The following is a 17,851-nucleotide window of genomic DNA, read 5'->3' on the forward strand; positions in this document are numbered from 1 at the left end:
GAGAGGACCGGGACGTCGGTCCCATCCATCCCTGCCCACCATCCGTGCACCCGGGGCTCCCCGTGCCTCCCCACGTTGGCTCCCATCTTGGCTCATCCTCTTGCCCAGTCCCTCTGCACTTCCAGCCTCCTCTCGCATCTTCTAGTTGGGCTCCTGGCTGTTCGGGGCAACTAATCCAAGCCATGCAAAAGATGTTTATTCTGCAGCATCCCTTAAAATGTCTTTTCTGCTCTGTCTCGTTTCACTCCTACTCTAGAGGCGTCCCACTGGGCGCCGTATGAGAGGACCGGTGTCAGTGATGCTGCTCTCCTAAGCCGCGCTGTGCTGGCACACTGCGGTTTGGGCGACTTACAATCGGCAGTGAAATTAGGAAGCAGAAACCGGCCGCTTGCAAAGGAAGGTCATAAAGTCCATCGGAGAGGAGAACAACGCGGGGCAGCTCAGCGTGAGCCCCTGGCTCTCGCTCCACCTCCCAGCTGGAGGCAGGAGCTGCCCGCGGGCAGGGGAAGGCGGCACTCGCCGCCCTCCCGCACGAGCGCAGGTCTCCGGCGGTACGGGGAAAGCAGCCGTTTCCCTGCGACGACCGCGCCGTGCGGAGGATGTCCTGCAGAAAGAAACCCTACAGCGACCTAGCGGTAGCCAGCCCACCCCCAATGGCCATAGTTTTGCTGGAGGTACTTGCATATAGAGGTTTTGTAAATAGAAAAAATATCAGTGATGGGGATTCAAGTAATCATTTTTTAGAAAAAAAAAAAAAAATCTTACCAGGTTTACATCTTGCTTTTCTTTTTTTAAGCATAAGAGGTTTGTTGTTTTGTTTTTTTAAAAACGGCTTGAGAATAATGTCTTGCGGACCAGATTTAGCCAGGTGTTTTGGGAGGAGGAGGAGGTCAGCAGCAGCACGCAGGGCTGTCCCTTGCTGGCGCTGCACCGTCCTGCCGAGGCCAGGTCTGCACGGAGAGAAAACGCCAAGGCTGGCGTCAGCCCGGCGGTGGTTGCTTTGCGAAACCGTTGCTGCGCGGCTCGCTTTTTTAAAAAGTCAGGATTGCTGTTATGTTTCTCGGCATTATGGCTCAAATGAGCCACGAACCAAAATAAAGATGTTTTAAGCATTTTCATCCTTTACCTGCTGGACCACGTTCTTCTTTCCCTGAGGTCCCGATCCAGCAAAGCGCTTGGGTGGGAGCTCGCTCCCAGGGGCTCCTGCTCCCCAAGCGCTTTCCTGGATGGCAGCCGGCCTTTGCTGTTAAGTCACGAGAAAAACTCCCTTGAAGTCAGTGTAAGTGAGAAGAGGATCAGGTGCGTGGACTTCAGTTGGTGCAGGATCAGGCCCTCGGTCTTACTTTCTCAACTCGGTGTGTTGGACTTTGCCTATGCAGCTCCCAGGGGGTCCAGTGGAAGTTGCATGGTTCAAGCCGCTGACATCTATTTGAGAATGTGCCTCTTTATCTCTTCAGCGTGTGAAATAATGCAAAAAAAAAAAAAAGAAAAAAAATATAAAATAAACAAAGTACAATGTCTGTGGTAGAAGCAAGGCTTTTCAAATCTGTTTCTCAGGTAAACAAGTGACACTAATGACAGTGGAGTAACAGCCATCTAAGGGAATTGGGATCTAAAGCAGGAGGATGCCCTCCATCTCGCAGGATGCTTGGGTTGCCAGACACGTTTACTGAGCCTTTGAACACTTGGTGCAAAAGGAAACAAGAAATAAAATTGGTATTCACCACTACCCTTCGCTAGATAGACAAACGTCCATTTCGAAAGCACAAAGGGAAGACTTAAACATAGACTAAACCACACACACACAAAAGAAAGGTACCAGTTAAACTCCTTTTGTCTCTTTACTCCCAGTGGGAAGCAGGGTAGAAATCCAAGGAGCTGCTCTGTTCCGCTGCCGCGGCGCCGGCCGGGGCATTTCGACTGCTGCCTCCAGAGATGTGAATGTACTGCTCCTTGAGTTCCCTTCCATAGAACTAGAGGCACCTCGTTAGGAAGTTGCTCCTGTTTTATGGTGCTAAAGAAAACTTTTATCCCCCCCTTGAGCATTTAAGAACTATTAAATGGCCCTTTTTATGAATGTAACATATCCATTTCTGTTCCACATTTTACACTGCAATTTTAACATGTTTGGAAATGATTTGCCTTTTTTCTTTTAGAATAAGCTTTATAAATATTCTGTAGAGTCAATTGAAGTATAATTCTTAAGGATCACTCTAAGACGCCTACAAAATCTTGTATATTTTTAAGTGTGCCAATTTGTAAAATATTTTGTAAGTGTATATTTTTCTTAGAAAAGTGCTGTGAAGTGTTTGTATGTGTGAGGTTTCCCTTTTTTTGCACCTTCGGGTGTTAATAAAAGGATGTATACTTAAAAGTTTCTGGTTTTAAAAACCAAAATACAAAGAAAAAAATTAAACTTTTGTTGGGAATTTTGTAATAAAAAGAAATGTTGTGAAAGAGTGTAGTGATATTGTGTAAAGGAAACTGGAAAATTTGTGAGCGCTTTGCTGTTTTATAGATCCTCTTGTAAATTATTCTTGTAATATTTTGGGTTTTGTTGTTCTTGTTGCAAAGGTTTTAAATATTTGTGACTGACTCTGTATGGTGAAAACGTCATATTGTTAACTTGCTGAGTTTTGTTATATTGTTTATGGAATAAATAAAAAAATTAAAAATCTCATTTTAAGATCATATATGAAGAAGAAATTAAAACTGCCGTTTATTGAATATTAGGAATCGTTTCTTTAAACAAATCGCTACTATAGATGAGGATCAGTCTGGCCGCCCTCTCCCAGCCCGTCGGCTTAATTGGGCTGATGCTCGTTACCGTGAAGCGCATTAGAGGCGGAGGCGCGGCTGCGGATGGGAAGAAGTGGGGGGAAAAAGCGCTGGGATCGCTTCTGCTTTCAAGAAGTTTGGCTATTTTTAACTGAGAAATGGAAACTTCCTCAAATCGCCAGAGTTACCGGCTCGCCTCCCGAGGGCGCGGAGATGGGGCTGGGCAGCGCAGCCAGCCTGGCCGAGAGCGGAGGCTCTTCCCAGCCCGCCGTGCCCGGGGCGAGCGGGTCCCCGTCCCCTCAGCGTCCCAGCAGTGCCGGGAAGCACCCCCGGACCGGCCTTTTCCTGGGAAGGAGCAGGTGGGTTGCAGTGAAACGCTCCGCGGTTCTGAGCGCCGCTGGCTTCCTCTTCATTTTCTTGTGGAAAATGCTTTAAAAAATATTTTTTTTTTTTTAAATTACCATTCCTTTCGTTAGCACTTAATGTCCATAGGAACAATAAGGGGCGGGGGGGGGGGGGCGTTAATTCCGTCTGAGGTCTTTCCAAGCTCTGCCAGCAGAAAGCGGGACACGGGCACCGTGTTCAGCAGCCAGATCCCGTGGCAAGGGCGTGGGAAACGATCCCCCAAAAGCAGACCTGGTACCTCTACAAGCTGCCAAACTTCAAAGACTGGTTTCGGGCAAGCGCTGCCTTCCCAAAATTGTGCCAGACGGGCACAACGGGGCACAGGATTTCAGTATTTCCCACCGGTCGTGCGGATCCTGATGCCGGGAGCCCGGAGCAGCGAGCGGGACGAGCGCCGGAGCAGGGCCGCCGGCCGGGGAAGGCTGTTGGCAGCTCGGCTTTAGGAAGGACAAAACGCAACCTGGCGCTGGAAGAGTCTGCTCTCGGGTAAGTAAAAGGTGTAGAGGGGCTGGGCCAAGCCCATGGCCACCAGAACCATCCAGTCTGCCCTCCTACGCGGGCTCGGTCCACGACCTGCGGACTGGAAATAGTTCTAGCTCCTTAGTGCAAGTCTTGGTTAGAAGTCTTGGGGACAGACTTTTTAGTAGGGCCTGTTGCCATAGGACAAGGGGTGATGGTTTTAAACTAAAAGAGGATAGATTCAGACTCGATAGAAGGAAGAAATTTTTTATGATGGGGGTGGTGGAACACTGGCACAGGTTGCCCAGAGAGGTGGTGGATGCCCCATCCCTGGAAACATTCAAGGTCAGGTTGGACGGGGCTCTGAGCAACCTGCTCTAGTTGAAGCTGTCCCTGCTCAAGGCAGGGGGGTTGGACGAGATGACCTTTAAAGGTCTCTTCCCACCCGAACCCTTCTATGATTCTATGAAATCGGTGCGCACGCAGTGACACTGCAGCACTGCAAGGCAAAGGACGGCGAGCCAACACAAACGCTTTCCCTGCGCGTCCCCGGCCCCGCGCAGGCGGCTCCGCAGGGAAGGTGCCAGCAGGAGCGAGCCGTGTTGGGGCGAGGGGCGGGCGCGAAGGCTGGCGTTTCTCTGAGCTATTATTGCAGGTTGTCTCCAAAATCGGGGTTACGTTGCTCAAAAACGTGCTTTTGAGTCCCTGTTGGAACCTTGCGCTTTCTGCGGTGAGACCGAGACACCGACACAACCCCGCGGCCAGCCCAGCCGCCGGGCTGCGGTGCCGGCAGGTACGTGTTCGGCATAAGTGGTGCCAAAATTTGGGATGGGAAGATGCGCTGGTGTGTCCTCCCTGGCCCAGGGAGGACAACCACGGTTGGAGGACAAAAGTTGTTCTTTCAGTTTCTGACCGCCTAGGCCCCAAGGAGATGGGTATTTCTTGGGAAATGCCCAATTTCTTGGGCTCTTTCATAGCTGGCTTGCAGGCTACCCGCTGGCACAGCCGCCAGCGCCCTTCCCACTCGGAAACAAAGCTCAGCGCCAAAGCCCCGAGCTCAGCGGCTTCTCCGGCTGCAATCGCTCCTGCGTGGCGCGGGCAGTGCCTGTCGTCCCACTGATCTCCCATCCACGGTTCGAGCTGTAGTTGACAAAACCTCGGCTGTTCTTCAAAGGGACTGTACCACCCCGGGCTCCTCTGCTGCTGTCACAGGTGGCGGCTGCTTCCATAGAGACTGGTTTTTCCCTTGCTGCAGCATCCCGCCCTCTGAATTTCCCTATGGATGCAGAAGTTGCTGGAAATGGGATAGAGCAGCCTGTTCACATTCCCGATTTTTTACTGCAATCTAGCATTTAACGGCTGTGCGAGCGGTGCTGCCCCGGCGTGGGGACCAGCCAGAGTTTTAGCGTGGGCGTGGGGCTGGGGTGAACGTACGTGAGGAGTGGCGATGCGGCTGGAAGAGGGATCAGCCTGGGAGCAGAGGAGTGACAAAAAATGCGTGTTAGCGACTGGTTTTACATCCAGCTGCAGTAAAGAAAATGGGCTTTTGCAGCTTGTTTCCAGCTACCCTGCCTCCAAAACCTTAACTCGGTGAATAAATACCCGGTATAAACCAAAGGTTTAGTGTATTTACCAGCCCACTGATTTGATAAACTTAAAAGCAGGTCCCTGAAGAAGGCTTGCACCAGATCCCCCGAGCCATTCAAACTAAGAGATCCCAAAAGCTTCAGGAGCCTCCTGCCATGGACAGATTGAAAATTCAGCCTGGTACCTACGAGTGCTGGATGCTTGTGCCAAGCCACGGCAGATCTCGCTGCCCGGCATCCAGACCCGTGGAACAGAAATCGATGCTTGACTGCTGAGCTCCAGCAGTATTTCTGGAGCCACCCGAGGCATTTCCCCTCGGCAAAGCCCAAACCAGCTTGTACGGGTTGATGTTGCTGTTCCAGTGACCCCCGTGTTTTTAGTTTGGCCATTTGCCTGCTTCACTTTGGTAATTAGAGCTGACGATCCCAGGCGTGGCTTGATGGAAGGGACGGTCACAGGGCTGCACTGGGAAGTGCTCCGACCCGGGGGCTTCCCCGGGTGGGGGTTTATCGCAGAGCTGAGCATTGCCGTGGAGGTCCGCAGACACCCGTCGGGTGAGCTGCCCCGAGCTTCTGCTCGGCAGCCAGAGGCGAAATTTTTCACCTGGGTTTTCCAGACAAGCCCCAGCTCAGGGAGCTCGTGCGCTGCCGTTCTGTAGGAGAGCATTGCGCAAGGACTCCTAATTTCCAATAAACCCCCGTCTTCCGACGTTGTTTGCATAAAAAAATGCGGCTCTATTGAAAAGAGGGACTCAAGTAATTTCGGTTCCAGCTGTACCTTTGCGGGAAAGCCCATCAATACAGATGTTTTAATATTTGCTTCTCAAATCCCAGGGGAGCTATTTTTGATGTGCAGATTCCTCTGAAGTTTGAGCAGGATAAATGTAGCAGCCCCTGCTACAGCATTCAAGTGGGACCAAAGCTAACCAGAGCGGAGGAGTATAACCTAAATGTCATTGCCTTGGCAAAGCAAAGTACTAAAAAGAAGACAAACAGTCCAGCCGGGAAGGGTAAATTAGAGTTAAAATTACCCTCCACTTGAATTGCACGGTCTTATCTTTGTAGCATTTTAAAGGCAGAGGTTTTATCACGGCAGTGCTCCTTTAAAGGGATAAATTCCCACATTTAAAAAATGTAAAATAGAGTGAAAACTACCCTATAAAATAAGGCAGCTGTTAACTGTATAAAGTCTCCATCTTTTACCCAAATAAAAGACATTTAATTAAGCAGCAGAGCCTTCATATACCTGAGAAATGCTACAGAAAGGGCCCTATTAAAGTGGCTTTGTGTTTATCTAACACATTTATATTATAAGCACACATAATTAAAACGCTCATAACTTCTGGATGAACCATCATCCATCTACGCGTGTGGCCCAGTGACTTTTCCTTGTGAATGAAAGCAGAGTCAGATTTTAATTAGGATGTAATTTCATATCACCGTCTTCTCCATCTTGCCGGCAGGAGCTGCTGTCTCCGGCTGGCGAAGGCAGGCTGGGGACGAACCCGTCCTGGGTAGTACCAGCCTTTCCTCGGTGGTTCTTGGTTTGGTCTAACTGCCTTCACCGAGTCCTGAAGCAGTAATCTCATTTTGCAAGTGGTTCCGTAGGATGGCTTCAAACACCTTCACCTGCGCTCAGGAGGATTTTGCCTTCACCTGCGCTCAGGAGGATTTTGCACAGCGGCTTTTCAACCTATTTAATTGCTTCGTCTGCTTAATGGAAGGAGCAACAGCGAGGAGGTCAGGAGGCAAATAATGCCGCACCGCCAAGCAGCCCTCCTGCATGTATCCCGGGAAGAATTAGATTTAGAATCTATTTCCTATAGCATCTTCCATTATGAGCTTACCTCTGCTTACAGGCTACTCTGCTGTACCTTGACTCAAAGCCACCTTAATACCCATCCTAATCACCCCAGCAGCTGGGACGCGAGAAACCGTGCCCCTCCACGCGCTGCTTTCTGCGGAGAATCCAGGCGTTTAAATGCTTGCGAAATGGGCTGCATTAAATTGCTTTTTCCTTGCTTTCTCTGCCGCTCCTGCAGCCAGCAGCGACGCGATGCGCGGCTGCTGGGAGCAGGGAAAGGAGAGGAACGGAGATGCCGGCGGGGCGCGGGCCTGCCCGCGTCCCCGAACGGTCGCAGCAAACCCCCGTGTTTCAGCAGGGCACGCTCACGAAGCGCATCCAAATCCAGGTGGGAATTCACAGGCGGCATCCCGGATCGCTGGAGCGGCCCGACCAACGGCATCGAGCCGCTTCGATGGGTTGATAGCCCGGTGGTCCGTCTGTCTTTCTCACCCCCTTTAAAGATGCCGTAGGTCGATCCTGCGGGCTGGGGCGCGAGTTTCCCGGAGCGGCATCTGGGAAGCGTTCCTGGGGTTCAGGGTCCCTCGGCATCCCCCCGCTGCCGAGGACGGGCGGCTCGGCTGCGCAGAGACCCTGCGGCCGCCAACCCAGCGAGGGGAGACGTCCAGTTTTGCTTCAGCCGGCTGGGATTGTGGTGGGTTTTGCCTGATCAGAGCACGGAAACGGGAGAAGCTGATCAGTTATCCGATGAAGTTGGTGGTTGTTTTTTTTTTTTTTTTTTCTTTTTGTATTGCCAAAGCTTAGAGGGTCTTTTATTTTGAAGGGTAGGGTCAGTACGGTTTAATGTATTATTATCCAGGGGGTATACCGAGAGGGGTCGGAGATTCTTTGGGTGCCGTTTGCATGGGTTTGGGACTAGAAGGGTGCATTAGATGTGGTTACGCACATTTGGGGAACCGCAGCTGTGCCATTTTCCAGTTGCTGGAGTACCTGCCTTGGCTGAGGGTGGATGAGCCCTCGTGCCCATGAGGGACTCACTGGGGTCTCCCTGTTCCCAGGTGGCCACACAGAAAGGGTGAGATGCCACCAGCGGGGACGTGTTGGTTGTTCCCGGGCTCTAGGTGGACCCTGATGCTGTGAGCTGCAGTTCAGTATGGGCTGAGCCCTCAGAGGGATTAATCTGAGAAACGCCTGACCTGGGAACCTCAGCGATAATGAGATCTCAGATATGGCTGAACTGCTCAGCACCAAATCGCCTCAGGCACGTCTAGAAATATGGTGCCCACCGGGTTAGGCATGAATTTTCTGACGGTGACACATTGGGATGGAGGCAGGTAAATTCTACTGTGGCCCTGCTAAAGTCCTTGGACACTTCAGGACATCTTTGACTTACCTTGAACTAGATGGTAAAAGTGTGATGGAAGGGAGGTTTGTTCCTCCATCTCCTGTGTTTCTAACCAGTAACTAAACTACTGGATTATCTCTCTGTAAACATGCAAACTGCGTTGAAGCCTGTCAATACCATCAAGACATCTCTCATGAAAAGCAACGAGTAGCTGCGAGGCTCAGACTGCTTTCACCCCATGCTGTGAAGCCGCACTACAGGCAATGCACCGGATCGTGGCCCGTGGATCCTCACGCACTGGGGAATGGCGTGGATTGAATTACATGTGGAAGCTGAGCTTTCACTCTACTTTTCTTGCTTGGTTTTTGCTTTAATACAATCCATCTCTTGCTGCGGAGCATGCTGGGGGAAGATTTGTGATACGCTAAAACCTAAGAAGCTGGAGTGTGAGAGAAGCAGCGACAGGAAAAATAATCCAACAGCACCTAAACTTGGTTTAACTGCCTAGCGTTCTTTGCAAAAACACTTTACGTAGTGTTTGGGGATGGTGTAGATCCAGTCCGAAGGGTCTTGCGCAGAGGGACGGGCATGTAAACATCAGAGAGAGATGCTGCAGCCCCAGCTCTGCCGAGCATTTCAGTTCGTGTGCCGTGCCAGCACCTTGGTTGGATTTCTTACCTGCCGCTTCCAAAAGAAAAAAGGCTGGGTGGGCTGCGGCACCATTTGTTCTCTCTGCTGAGCCTTTCCCCGAGTCGGTAACGTCGCATCTCGAGGACTTGAAACCTTTTTTTTTCCCAAGCCTGAGCCTATGGGCTGGTGTCTGTCTCGCTAATGAAACCTTCCCTGCTGCGCCGCCAGCCCCGGCACAGCCCGGCCACCAGCCCGGGGCACGCGTGCCGCTGGCCCTCCTGGGTTCATTAGCTGAAACGAGTTAGCACAAGGTGGGAATATTCTCATAAAATTAGCTCGTGCTGAAGTGTTTGCAGGCTGGAGGCCTCTAGAGGGTGTCAGGTAATGAGTTTAAATTGTGGATGTATTTTTCTGTCTTCGTGCAAGTAAGTCGATACAAAAAACCTGGGAATTGCTTTGTGTCAGATATTTGTAAGTGCTTCTCTTAAATATATTTCAAACTTGGAAATGACAGTGTTTCTGGGAACAACAAATTAGGAGGCCTGTTGCAGTGCCGTGAGAGCGTCTGCGGGCTTTGCAGCACTCCCTAATCAGCAGCACACAATGCAAACACAGCCAGCCGTGTGCCGATGCCCGAACGGATGCAGCGCGAGGCTCCCATTTCACCTCCCCAAAGTCACAGCCAAACTGCAGACAATGCCTTATGCCGTACGCAGGTGGCATTACACCATCCAAAGCGGGAATTGGGGTTAGGATTCATAAACTCAAATTTTACAGATTTATTCTGTGTTAAATGTGTTACACTTCCAAGCTCTGCCCACTGGAGCGATCGTTTCCCATAAGGATTTGGGATGCTCTGGTGCTAACACCCATACGCTACAGAGTCAGGCTTTTCTGATTTTTATGATGGTTTGCTATTCTATAGTATCGTATGTTTGCAGCAAATGAAATAAAAACAAAGTCTTGGCCATTGCAAGTCATGGATCCAAAATGAGAGGTTGTTCCAAATGAGCACAGTGAAGCTCTAAATTTAAAACATGGAAATAATCCTTCCCCCGCCCTTCCATAACGCTAAATTCATTAATATGTGTGTTGCTCCTGGGTACTGGAGTGATGAAGGCCAGTAGGAGAGTACGTGATGAAACAAATAACCTTGTCTCTGGAGCTGGGTTTGGATAGCAGGCAGTAAATAAAGCCCAAAGTCACACACCGGCCATGAGATTAAAACAAAATACCAAATAGCTGCGCATCAGCTGGGCACCATCCATTCTGGGCACTAAATAACGCTGGGACCTGAAGCAGGAATAGTGCATGCCATGGTAATTGCAACTCATAATATTCTTTTAATACCGTCTCTGGCACGAATGAGGGATATTTGCAGAGTCTTGCTGGTGTGTTTGACTGCAGGCCAGGTCTAGCAAAGCCCAGTCTGCAGGGAAAGGACTTGACTGTGGCCTGATGATGTGTCTGTCTCCTTTTTGGCCCAGGACCGAGCTTGCCCGGGCTGCTCCCGTCCGACTGGATGCTGCCAGCCTGGAGCTGGGTAAGTGCCAGACCCGCCTGTGGACTGAAGACAGTCGAGGTGAGGAGATTTGGGGGATCCAGCCCCTTTTTCCTTATCCTCTGAAAACCAAACCTGCTTTTCCTCATTTTGCTTTCTCTTTCTGCTTTCAGCTGCTGCCTAGCCGCTGTGGTGCCAGGAGAAGAGCCAGACCTGCCTGGCTAGTGTCCCGCCGTAGCTCTGGCAGTGCCCCCGGGCCAAATGTCCCATCTCCTTGGACTCCTCTTGGAGCAGACCCAAGCTACTGGCACGGGGGTTATTGGCAGATTTTTCTGGTGGGGAGGAGGAGGTTCAGGGGCAGCAGGTCTCATCCTGGCCCCAGTGACCAAGCAAAGATACTCAACCCTGAACTTATTAAAGCTCAGCTTTAAACCCAACCTCACTTAGCTTTAACAGCAGCCAGCTGACAGATCCCTGCCCTGAAACAAGAGCCATTTCATACCGAAATCAACCGTCACCTTCACCCTGTGAGCCTTTGCAGATTCAGCAATTAACCTCTTCAGCTCGCCCCATTCAGAAACCCTGGCAGAAAGCTCAACCCTTCCCTCCCAGCCCTGAAGCCATCTCCAAAGCCCGTCTCTTCTCCTGTCCCATAAATACGCCTTTCCACCGCAGCGTGCCGGCTCCAGTGCTTGGTGGAGTGGAGGAGGTCTTCTTTCTGTCTCCCACCCTCGCACTCTGGTCCCAAAGTCAACACAGACACCAAACCCGCCCCAAATCTTGACTCAAAGTGCCACCTCTCCAGCCCAGCAAGTCATGCAAAACCCAGCCAGGCAGCCAAACTGGGACCGTCCTTTCTCCAACCTGCAGCCGAGCCGTGAACGGTGCTGCTTGGGCTGCCACCGTCCCGGCACAGCTCATCGCGTTCCACTGGCCTGGCAACATCACCCTCACGCGTTTTTTTTTACACCTCGTAAAATTCCAGGTACAAACAGTCAGAACGGGTGATGTGTGCTTTATGTTGATAAATGCACACAGGCTTCCCCCATCAAATTGCTGGTTTTTTGTGGGATTACACCTATAGCAGCTTTTGCTTCGCAAATACACTTTGCGTTGCAGCGAAAGCACTGGCTCAATAAAGCACTTAAACACACACTTTATCTTAAGCATGTTGGAGATTATATCCCTCTTTAGCAAAGCATTTAAGTATATGCTTAATTTAAGGATTTAATTAAGGATTTTTAATTGTAGACTTCAGTATGTGCTTACCTGCTTGGCTGAATATGGGTGAGATTACTACATGCTGAAGATTTCTACATAAAGTAAATGACTAATTCTGTCTGAATGAAGATGCTACATTATTCTCGCACAATGCAGTTAAAATATAAAGAGGAGAAAGGCAAGAGGCAGTTAACTTGATTCCTCTAGCTGAAAGTAACATCCATGCCCAAATCTGAGTTGATTAACATCTAATGTTAGTTATAGCCTGCAAAGTGGCATTACAGATCAACAGCAAGGGGCACCTTAAAAATGAGCCTCCAGGTCATAAGCTTTAACTATGAGAAAGGAAGGATCCAGATATCCTCTCTCTCTCATTGGAGACAGGGACCTTAAAATGTAAACAGCCACCAAATAACGGGCTGTGGGGCCATTTCTCCAATCATTAGGGGTTCTAAACTGATTTCCTAAGGAAACAGAGCTTCTGCAATTGTATCATCAGCCTGTCTTTTGGACAATTTCCATAATTTTTGAACTCTGTGACAAATTTCACCTAATTGAGGGGAAAAAAAAAAAAAAGAAAAGGGATTTCAAAGATACCAAGCTCCAACAAAGTTAATGCAAACAAGTGACTGGTTTTCTGTTTCTCCAGTAGCATTTGCTGTCACTGGAGAGCTTTCTCTGTCCCAGTACTGGGACAGAGGTGGGACTGCTGCTGATATTTGAAGATGGATGGGGCCCACCTTGCCGTGGGACTGAACCTTTGTTCCTGCATTTCCTACTCCCCTGATGTCTTACGATGCTCTGAAGCTCACACGCGCTCAGAAGACATCCGGGTCTGCAAATTTATCTGAATTATTTGTTAGGATGTTTATTTTATTGCACACCTGGAAAGCATGTATGATTTAAATACACAGTCGTGATACCACTCAGAAGTACAGGAGTCACTGTGCTTTACTGCTAAAGGCAGCAAAATGCTCTTGTCATTTCGTTGCCTTTTTGTTTGCTGAGGTTTTTTGTCATTTTACCGTCCCTAGTTAAAGTTACGTCATCAGCGATGCGAGGCAAGACACAGTAGCTGTCTACAAGTATTTGCAAGGGATAAACACATGCAAATGCAAGAGGAGGAGCTGAGACTCAGAAGGGTTGGAGGAAATTAAGAAAAAGGAATGAGCCTAAATCCTAGCAATGTGAGAAAGGCTGTTTATCAGTGTTTCGTGGTACTCCTCACTACGTCTCCCAAAACAGTAAGAGTTGTTACATCTGTATGGTGCCGGGTCCTGGTTGTAAAGAAGTAACTGGGATGGTCAGATTCTTCCTCTTCTTTTTTGGTTTCATTATCTTTCAAGATGCAAAATTTCCATTTTTCCCATTTCATTGAATCCCCCCCCACCCCGCCTCAATCCTCACCACCTTCATACCATCTAAAACCTTATTTCTCAAGCACTCCCCTCCTTCTGCCTGGACTTCTGTGTCTGCAAAGCATCTTTCTGATTTCTTCCAAGAGAAAAGGAACAACATATGTGTATTGGGTCTGGCTGAGATGCAGTTAATTTTCCCCATAGCAGCCTTCATAGTGCTGTGCAGCGTATTGGTAGCTAGAAAGGTGTTGATAACCCAGCAGTATTTTGGCTACTGCTGAGCAGTGCTGGCACAGCACCAAGGCTGCCTCTCCAACATTCCCCCCTCCCTCGCCCCCCAAGGCCAGTAGGCTGGGGGGGGCAGGATCCTGGGAAGGGGACGCAGCCAGGAGAGCTGACCCAAACTGGCCGAAAGGATATTCCATACCATATGACATCGGCTCAGCAATAAAAGCTAAGGGAGGGGAGGCATTCATTATTATGACATTTGTCTGCCAGAGCAACCACTACACGTACTGAAGCCCTACATCCCGCGAAGTGGCTGGACATCACCTGCTGATGGGGAGTAGAGAATAAATCTTTTGTTTTCCTTTGCTTCTGTGTGCAGCCTTTGCTTCTGGTTTATCAAACTGCCTTTATCTTGACCCACATGTTTTTTGCCATCGTATTTTCTCCCGCCTGTCCTGCTGAGAAGGGGGGGGGTGATATAGAACAGCTTGATGGGCACCTGGCACCCAGACAAGGTCAACCCACCACGGGCCTTTTTGGCACCCAACGCGGGACACGAGACAACAACAGTTTTGTACTAAGCATGCTATAGCTATCGTAGTTATTAAGGGGCAAGCTTCTCTGCGGGTCACGGAGTTTGTTGGCTGCACTGCTTATCTCTTTATTTTGCTGAGCTTGGGAACATGCTAATACAAACAATGACTGTGTGCTTTGCCCTGGCATTGATGGCCTTACTGTGCTGGGGAAGCTATCTTGTGGAGAGGATAAAGAGCCCAGATCCCTCCCACTGTGACACTGGCCCTTCTCTGTGTCTGAAAAAGTGATTCCTCTGCTGATTGACCCCAAAATTTAGAAATTGCCTTGAGCCAACTATTTGCCCTCCTCCCTTTGGATCTGTATCTCCACCTGCCTATCACTACCTCAAGGTTTTCATCGCTTCCCACCTTCGCCTCGTTCCTTGCCATACGAGCTCACCTTTTCCACTTGCCCTTCTTGTCGTTATCGTCAAATTTTTTTTTTTTCAGGGCACTGCTCCCAGCTGTGAGAGGACCGGGACGTCGGTCCCATCCATCCCTGCCCACCATCCGTGCACCCGGGGCTCCCCGCGCCTCCCCACATTGGCTCCCATCTTGGCTCATCCTCTTGCCCAGTCCCTCTGCACTTCCAGCCTCCTCTCGCATCTTCTAGTTGGGCTCCTGGCTGTTCGGGGCAACTAATCCAAGCCATGCAAAAGACGTTTATTCTGCAGCATCCCTTAAAATGTCTTTTCTGCTCTGTCTCGTTTCACTCCTACTCTAGAGGCATCCCACTGGGCGCCGTATGACAGGACCGGTGTCCATGACGCAGTAACGCTGCTCTCCTAAGCCCCTCTTATCTGCTCTGCAGCCACCTCTGTGTTTAAGGACATGGAGGGGGTTGTGTGCCATATGGAGTCTTCATACAGCAACAGCGATGTCTTTTTGCTGGCAGCAGTCAACAAACAAGCCAAGAAGATGTATGTTGCCCATAGCTGCTGCTTATGGACAGAGGAAAAGATGGCTCTGGCTGTGCGAAGGTACCCGAGATGGAGAGCACAGCCTGCCACGGAAATGATCGTGGTGTGCTCTGGCCAACTGGTCCTGCTGGGATGGGATGGCAGGGCTTCATGGTCAGCCCATAATTAGCTGCAGTGACCACAATGAGCTGCAGCAACACTCAGCGCAGGGGCTGAACGTGACACTTACTTAGAAATAGCTCAAGAATGGGAGATGGGGCACTGGGTAAGAACTAATCTCATAAAAACTGGTGGGAAACAGGAAGGTTCTTCTCCTCTGGGTTGTAATGGTGTTCTTGAGGGGACCCCAACATGTTCACAAGAAAAGCTTAAATCCAGCTCTTCATTAGTGCTTTGCCTTCGCCCTTGGGCTTTCTGCCCTGCAGCGAGTGAGCCCAGTTCAGGGGAAGAGCCGGTGTGCTGCCATCCTGCAAGCGGCTCAGGCAGCCCTCGGAGCCCCGGCTTCGGCTTTTACCAACGCTGCGGGCTGCCCTGGAAAGGCAAAGTCTGAGTCACCAAGTGACACTCAGGTCTGCCCTTGGCCTGCTAAAAGCTGGACAGTGCTAAAATCAAAGTCTTTTTGTGTGATACCACAAAGTATCACAAGCCCTGACCATATTTTTCTTTTAAAGTTTATATATTGAGCCATCTTAAAATGCAGAAGGGGAAGCAATTGTCATCTGGAAAGGGACCAGCCAGCAGACATACCTAGCGGGCACCCACTCAAGAGCCTCTCCTGCAGACAAGCCATCCAGAGAGATAACCCAGGCAGCCAAAATGACATCGCAGGCTCTTATTGATCCCTGCCTCTGGGGGACGGAAGGACTTAAACAAACACAAGTGAGTGTCCGTGGAATAGTGCATCTTGCATCTCTTTGTTTCCCACACGAAGCGTAAGAGAGACTTCTACCTCTTGTCTATACCTGCACCTTTTTTTTCTTTACCATCAGAATTCATTTAGAGATCTTCTAGACTGCATGATTATGCAAGATTAGGCTTCCAGCCTTTTAATGAAGATAACAATAGGGGTAGGTGGCTCTAAAGGCAACTTCAGACAGAAAATCCACTTGCAAAGAGAAAAGTACTTGAGAGATGTGTTCTCTGGGGTGCAAGACATTTTATAGCTAAGTTGTGTGGCAGAAGTGTCTTAAGAATGGTGGCTGTAAGCTGGCAAAGTGGGTATGCAAGTATCAAGGAAAATAGGAAACTCAGAGCCACACTGAGTGCTCACTCTGTCCTGCTGTCTGAAAACACAGCACAAGTTACTGCAGCAGCAAATAGTGATCGTTTGTGCGAGTCGGTTTTGCCTATCAGAGTATCACCACTTCAGAGAGTCAATCAGCATCGCTGAACGTACCTTCAGATGATGATCTAGAGCAAATAACCTGGGTAATGCCTGCCATGCCAACCTGCCTATCAGACGCCATGTGTTTCTTATCTTTTTGCACAATGCACATGTTCTATCATCTTCTTTGAGAGGAGGGAAAAGAGAAATATACAGCATTTAAAAAGTGGAAATGGTAAAGATGTCTTCAGATGTGGTACAAAAGCTGTGAGGACCAGGATCCTTCGTGCCTTACACTGTGCAATACAGTGAGATCATGGAAACCTTTATTTGGAGTGCAGGGCTGTGATTGACATGCTCCTGTTTCAATGCACTACCGGTATAGACAGAAGAAAATCTCTGCCAATTCTAAGCCGTATAAGGTACCTGACCTACAGATGAGTCAATCTAATTTTATCCTGTAGTGAGCACTGGTGCACCTGTATAATGAATAGCACATTATCACATCCTTTGCTTGACTATCTCAATATAATATGTTTAGTCTTCATAGCCTTTGGTGCATCATGTTATTTATTCTTTCATCTAATGTATTTGGAGCAACCTGCTAGCAGGATGCAGCCCTATTTATCCTTCTAAGGACAACAATAGCAGGAATAAATGTTAAACTAAAGGAAGGAATAAAAAAAAATAGCAGCTTTATTTGTGCTACGCCGAGATGCATTTCTTGGCAGCCCCAGAGATTCAACAGTCTGGTATTTATCACGACGAAATGCAGAAATGTCTGATGATTACAGGAAGGAAAATAAAGAGACTGAGCATAAACTGCAGACTGAGAGATAAGGGCACATTTTTATGGCAGGCAGCTGCTAAAGCGGTGGTATGTCAAGTCAGCCCTGCGCTGCAGCAGAGAAGAGTGCACGGGACAGGGCAGTGAGGGGGGCAGAGCTGAAACCAGTGATAAACAGGACAGTATACTACCAAGGAGGAGAATCAGGCAGCCTGCCTAATCACATTATTTAACACCATGAGGATTATTTTTAAGGAATTTATCCCTCCTTCATCTCCATCGGATAATGCTGCAAAATGCTGGCATTGGCTGTGGAGATTATTTAAGATCTTTCTTTTTGAAAGGAGCCCCTGGCACGGTGTTCAGTAAGAGGAGTCTGTCCGGCAGTGCCCGGAGCTGCGTCAGGGATTTAGCATCGACCCGAGTCCCTCGAGGACATGGTCTGCCCCTGGCTACAAGGTGGGTTCTGGATCTGGATTTGGCCCTGGCTTGTTTGTAGGTGGGTGCTTGGCATGACCCCTCTGCAATGCGCCCTGATGCAACGGGGATGGGTTGCACTAGTATAGACGCTCTCTATGAACAGGCTTAACACTCACAGGGGCTTTTGGGTGTAGAGTGGAGGACAGTTTCTCTCCTGAAGGGTGGGAAATTCCAGTCTCAGGGTTATGATGCCAGGATTATTGAAATCGAGAGTTGAAGAATAAGCTTTATTATCGAATCTGAAAGGCCCAGTGAGCTCAGGGAGCTCCTGGTGCAAGTGAGACAGTCACTGTACAGCTTTGGTCAAGGTTGCTTGAAGTTAGGGTTAGGATTTGAGAACAGAAAGGTACAAATCTCTCAATTATTGCCAAGTCTGTAAAGTCTGCTAACCCACAGGAAACCTGCTGAGATGGAAGCTCATGTTGGTTATGGAGAACAGCTGCCGTGTTG

The sequence above is a fragment of the Aquila chrysaetos genome, chromosome 21, assembly GCF_900496995.4.
Source record: "Aquila chrysaetos chrysaetos chromosome 21, bAquChr1.4, whole genome shotgun sequence".
NCBI classification, from domain to species: domain Eukaryota; kingdom Metazoa; phylum Chordata; class Aves; order Accipitriformes; family Accipitridae; genus Aquila; species Aquila chrysaetos.